Below are 6,255 nucleotides of genomic sequence, written 5' to 3'. Positions count from 1 at the left end.
CTTGTCTTCTAGGTAACGTGTGTCCTTGTCTCCTAGGTAACGTGTCCTTGTCTTCTAGGTAACGTGTGTCCTTGTCTTCTAGGCAACGCGTGTCCTTGTCTCCGAGGTAACGTGTGTCCTTGTCTTCTAGGTAACGTGTCCTTGTCTCCTAGGTAACGCGTGTCCTTGTCTTCTAGGTAACGTGTGTCCTTGTCTCCTAGGTAACGTGTGTCCTTGTCTCCTAGGTAACGTGTGTCCTTGTCTCCTAGGTAACGCGTGTCCTTGTCTCCTAGGTAACGTGTGTCCTTGTCTCTAGGTAACGTGTGTCCTTGTCTCTAGGTAACGTGTGTCCTTCTCCCCTAGGTAACGTGTGTCCTTGTCTACTAGGTAGCGTGTCCTTGTCTCTAGGTAACGTGTGTCCTTGTCTCCTAGGTAACGTGTCCTTGTCTTCTAGGTAACGGTGTCCTTGTCTCTAGGTAACAGTGTCCTTGTCTCTAGGTAACGCGTGTCCTTGTCTCCTAGGTAACGTGTGTCCTTGTCTCTAGGTAATGTGTGTCCTTGTCTTCAGGTAACGTGTGTCCTGTCTCTAGGTAACGTGTGTCCTTGTCTCCTAGGTAACGTGTGTCCTTGTCTCCAGGTAACGTGTGTCCTGTCTCCTAGGTAACGTGTGTCCTTGTCTCCTAGGTAACGTGTCCTTGTCTCTAGGTAACGTGTCCTTGTCTCCCAGGTAACGCGTGTCCTTGTCTTCTAGGTAACGTGTGTCCTTGTCTTCTAGGTAACGTGTGTCCTTGTCTCCTAGGTAACGTGTGTCCTTGTCTCCTAGGTAACGTGTGTCCTTGTCTCCTGTGTCCTTGTCTCTAGGTAATGTGTCCTGTCTCCTAGGTAACGTGTGTCCTTGTCTCCTAGGTAACGCGTGTCCTTGTCTTCTAGGTAACGTGTGTCCTTGTCTCCTAGGCAACGCGTGTCCTTGTCTCCGAGGTAACGTGTGTCCTTGTCTTCTAGGTAACGTGTGTCCTTGTCTCCTAGGTAACGTGTCCTTGTCTCCTAGGTAACGTGTGTCCTTGTCTCTAGGTAACGTGTGTCCCTTGTCTCCCAGGTAACGTGTGTCCTTGTCTCTAGGTAACGTGTGTCCTTGTCTCCTAGGTAACGCGTGTCCTTGTCTCCTAGGTAACGCGTGTCCTTGTCTCCTAGGTAACGCGTGTCCTTGTCTCCTAGGTAACGTGTGTCCTTGTCTCCTAGGTAACGCGTGTCCTTGTCTCCTAGGTAACGTGTCCTTGTCTCTAGGTAACGTGTCCTTGTCTCCTAGGTAACGTGTCCTTGTCTCCTAGGTACGTGTGTCCTGTCTCTAGGTAACGTGTGTCCTTGTCTCCCAGGTAACGTGTGTCCTGTCCTTGTCTTCTAGGTAACGTGTGTCCTTGTCTCCTAGGTAACGCGTGTCCTTGTCTTCTAGGTAACGTGTGTCCTTGTCTTCTAGGTAACGTGTGTCCTTGTCTCCTAGGTAACGTGTGTCCTTGTCTCCTAGGTAACGTGTGTCCTTGTCTTCTAGGTAACGTGTGTCCTTGTCTCCTAGGCAACGTGTCCTTGTCTCCTAGGTAACGTGTGTCCTTGTCTCCTAGGTAACGCGTGTCCTTGTCTCCTAGGTAACGTGTGTCCTTGTCTCCTAGGTAACGTGTGTCCTTGTCTTCTAGGTAACGTGTGTCCTTGTCTTCTAGGTAACGCGTGTCCTTGTCTCCTAGGTAACGTGTGTCCTTGTCTTCTAGGTACCGTGTCCTTGTCTTCTAGGTAACGTGTGTCCTTGTCTCCTATGTAATGTGTGTCCTTGTCTCCTAGGTAACGTGTCCTTGTCTCCTAGGTAACGCGTGTCCTTGTCTCGTAGGTAACGTGTGTCCTTGTCTCCTAGGTAACGTGTCCTTGTCTCTAGGTACGATGTGTCCTTGTCTCCTAGGTAACGTGTCCTTGTCTCTAGGTAACGTGTGTCCTTGTCTCTAGGTAGTGTGTCCTTGTCTCCTAGGTAACGGTGTCCTTGTCTCCTAGGTAACGTGTGTCCTTGTCTCCTAGGTAACGTGTGTCCTGTCTCTAGGTAACGTGTCCTTGTCTCTAGGTAACAATGTGTCCTTGTCTCCCAGGTAACGTGTCCTTGTCTCCTAGGTAACGTGTGTCCTTGTCTCCTAGGTAACGTGTGTCCTTGTCTCCCAGGTAACGTGTGTCCTTGTCTCTCAGGTAACGGTGTCCTTGTCTCCAGGTAACGTGTCCTTGTCTCCTATGTAATGTGTGTCCTTGTCTCCTAGGTAACGTGTCCTTGTCTCCTAGGTAACGTGTGTCCTTGTCTCCTAGGTAACGTGTGTCCTTGTCTCCTAGGTAACGTGTGTCCTTGTCTCCTAGGTAACGTGTGTCCTTGTCTCCTAGGTAACGTGTGTCCTTGTCTTCTAGGTAACGTGTGTCCTTGTCTCCTAGGTAATGTGTGTCCTTGTCTCCTAGGTAATGTGTGTCCTTGTCTTCTAGGTAACGTGTGTCCTTGTCTCCTATGTAATGTGTGTCCTTGTCTCCTAGGTAACGTGTCCTTGTCTCCTAGGTAACGCGTGTCCTTGTCTCGTAGGTAACGTGTGTCCTTGTCTCCTAGGTAACGTGTGTCCTTGTCTCCTAGGTAACGGTGTCCTTGTCTTCTAGGTAACGTGTCCTTGTCTCCTAGGTAACGTGTGTCCTTGTCTCCTAGGTAACGTGTGTCCTTGTCTCCTAGGTAACGTGTGTCCTTGTCTCCTAGGTAACGTGTGTCCTTGTCTCCTAGGTAACGTGTGTCCTTGTCTCCTAGGTAACGTGTCCTTGTCTCCTAGGTAACGTGTCCTTGTCTCTAGGTAACGTGTGTCCTTGTCTCCTAGGTAATGTGTCCTTGTCTCCTAGGTAACGTGTCCTTGTCTCCTCGGTAACGTGTCCTTGTCTCCTAGGTAACGTGTGTCCTTGTCTCCTCGGTAACGCGTGTCCTTGTCTCCTAGGTAACGTGTGTCCTTGTCTCCTAGGTAACGTGTGTCCTTGTCTCCTAGGTAACGTGTGTGTCCTTGTCTCCTAGGTAACGTGTGTCCTTGTCTCCTAGGTAACGCTGTGTCCTTGTCTCTAGGTAACGTGTGTCCTTGTCTCTAGGTAACGTGTGTCCTTGTCTCCTGGGTAACGCGTCAGCTTGTCTCCTAGGTAAGACGTGTCGTTGTCTCGTAGATAAGGTGTGTCCTTGTCTTCTAGGTAACGTGTGTCCTTGTCTCCCAGGTAACGTGTGTCCTTGTCTCTAGGTAACGTGTGTCCTTGTCTCCTATGTAATGTGTGTCCTTGTCTCCTAGGTAACGTGTCCTTGTCTCCTAGGTAACGCGTGTCCTTGTCTCGTAGGTAACGTGTGTCCTTGTCTCCTAGGTAACGTGTGTCCTTGTCTCCTAGGTAACGTGTGTCCTTGTCTCCTAGGTAACGCGTGTCCTTGTCTCCTAGGTAACGTGTGTCCTTGTCTCCTAGGTAACGTGTGTCCTTGTCTCCTAGGTAATGTGTGTCCTTGTCTCCTAGGTAACGCGTGTCCTTGTCTTCTAGGTAACGTGTGTCCTTGTCTCCTAGGTAACGTGTGTCCTTGTCTCCTAGGTAACGTGTCCTTGTCTCTAGGTAACGTGTGTCCTTGTCTTCTAGGAAACGTGTGTCCTTGTCTCTGTAACGGTGTCCTTGTCTCTAGGTAACGTGTGTCCTTGTCTCCTAGGTAACGGTGTCCTTGTCTCCTAGGTAACGTGTGTCCTTGTCTTCTAGGTAACGTGTGTCCTTGTCTCCTAGGTAACGTGTGTCCTTGTCTCCTAGGTAACGTGTGTCCTTGTCTCCTAGGTAACGCGTGTCCTTGTCTCCTAGGTAACGTGTGTCCTTGTCTCCTAGGTAACGTGTGTCCTTGTCTCCTAGGTAACGTGTGTCCTTGTCTCCTAGGTAACGCGTGTCCTTGTCTCCTAGGTAACGTGTGTCCTTGTCTTCTAGGTAACGTGTGTCCTTGTCTCCTAGGTAACGTGTGTCCTTGTCTCCTAGGTAACGTGTCCTTGTCTCCGAGGTAACGCGTGTCCTTGTCTCCCAGGTAACGTGTGTCCTTGTCTCTGGGTAATGTGTCCTTGTCTCCCAGGTAACGCATGTCCTTGTCTTCTAGGTAACGTGTCCTTGTCTTCTAGGTAACGTGTGTCCTTGTCTCCTAGGTAACGTGTGTCCTTGTCTCCTAGGTAACGCGTGTCCTTGTCTTCTAGGTAACGTGTGTCCTTGTCTCCTAGGTAACGTGTGTCCTTGTCTCCTAGGTAACGTGTGTCCTTGTCTCCTAGGTAACGTGTGTCCTTGTCTCCTAGGTAACGTGTGTCCTTGTCTCCTAGGTAACGTGTCCTTGTCTCCTAGGTAACGCGTGTCCTTGTCTCGTAGGTAACGTGTGTCCTTGTCTCCTAGGTAACGTGTCCTTGTCTCCTAGGTAACGCGTGTCCTTGTCTCCTAGGTAACGTGTGTCCTTGTCTCCTAGGTAACGTGTGTCCTTGTCTCCTAGGTAATGTGTGTCCTTGTCTCTAGGTAACGTGTGTCCTTGTCTCCTAGGTAACGTGTCCTTGTCTCCTAGGTAACGTGTGTCCTTGTCTCAGGTAACGCGTGTCCTTGTCTCCTAGGTAACGCGTGTGTCCTTGTCTCCTAGGTAACGTGTGTCCTTGTCTTCTAGGTAACGCGTGTCCTTGTCTCCTAGGTAACGCGTGTCCTTGTCTCCTAGGTAACGTGTGTCCTTGTCTTCTAGGTAACGTGTGTCCTTGTCTCCTAGGTAATGTGTGTCCTTGTCTCCTAGGTAACGTGTGTCCTTGTCTCCTAGGTAACGGTGTCCTTGTCTCTAGGTAACGTGTCCTTGTCTCTAGGTAACGTGTGTCCTTGTCTTCAGGTAACGTGTGTCCTTGTCTCCTAGGTAACGTGTCCTTGTCTCTAGGTAACGTGTGTCCTTGTCTCTAGGTAACGTGTGTGTCCTTGTCTCTAGGTAACGTGTGTCCTTGTCTCTAGGTAACGTGTGTCCTTGTCTCTAGGTAACGTGTCCTTGTCTCTAGGTAACGTGTGTCCTTGTCTTCTAGGTAACGTGTGTCCTTGCCTCCGAGGTAACGTGTGTCCTTGTCTTCTAGGTAACGCGTGTCCTTGTCTCCTAGGTAACGTGTGTCCTTGTCTCCTAGGTAACGTGTGTCCTTGTCTTCTAGGTAACGTGTGTCCTTGTCTTCTAGGTAACGTGTGTCCTTGTCTTCTAGGTAACGTGTCCTTGTCTTCTAGGTAACGTGTGTCCTTGTCTCGTAGGTAACGTGTGTCCTTGTCTCTAGTAACGTGTGTCCTTGTCTTCTAGGTAACGGTGTCCTTGTCTTCTAGGTAACGTGTGTCCTTGTCTCTAGGTAACGTGTGTCCTTGTCTTCTAGGTAACGCGTGTCCTTGTCTCCTAGGTAACGTGTGTCCTTGTCTTCTAGGTAACGTGTGTCCTTGTCTTCTAGGTAACGTGTGTCCTTGTCTTCTAGGTAACGCGTGTCCTTGTCTTCTAGGTAACGTGTGTCCTTGTCTTCTAGGTAACGTGTCCTTGTCTCCTAGGTAACGCGTGTCCTTGTCTTCTAGGTAACGTGTGTCCTTGTCTCCTAGGTAACGTGTGTCCTTGTCTTCTAGGTAACGTGTGTCCTTGTCTTCTAGGTAACGTGTGTCCTTGTCTCCTAGGTAACGTGTGTCCTTGTCTCCTAGGTAACGCGTGTCCTTGTCTTCTAGGTAACGTGTGTCCTTGTCTTCTAGGTAACGTGTCCTTGTCTCCTAGGTAACGCGTGTCCTTGTCTTCTAGGTAATGTGTGTCCTTGTCCTTGTCTTCTAGGTAACGTGTGTCCTTGTCTCCTAGGCAACGTGTGTCCTTGTCTCCTAGGTAACGTGTGTCCTTGTCTCCTAGGTAACGTGTGTCCTTGTCTCCGAGGTAACGTGTGTCCTTGTCTCGTAGGTAACGTGTGTCCTTGTCTTCTAGGTAACGCGTGTCCTTGTCTTCTAGGTAACGTGTGTCCTTGTCTCCTAGGTAACGTGTGTCCTTGTCTCCTAGGTAATGTGTGTCCTTGTCTTCTAGGTAACGCGTGTCCTTGTCTCCGAGGTAACGTGTGTCCTTGTCTCCTAGGTAACGCGTGTCCTTGACTCCTAGGTAACGCGTGTCCTTGACTCCTAGGTAACGTGTGTCCTTGTCTCCTAGGTAACGTGTGTCCTTGTCTCCTAGGTAATGTGTGTCCTTGTCTTCTAGGTAACGCGTGTCCTTGT

Source organism: Pseudoliparis swirei, chromosome 16, assembly GCF_029220125.1.
Source record: "Pseudoliparis swirei isolate HS2019 ecotype Mariana Trench chromosome 16, NWPU_hadal_v1, whole genome shotgun sequence".
Taxonomy (NCBI): domain Eukaryota; kingdom Metazoa; phylum Chordata; class Actinopteri; order Perciformes; family Liparidae; genus Pseudoliparis; species Pseudoliparis swirei.
The sequence above is the reverse complement of the archived record's forward strand: the minus strand, read 5'-3'. Positions refer to the sequence as shown.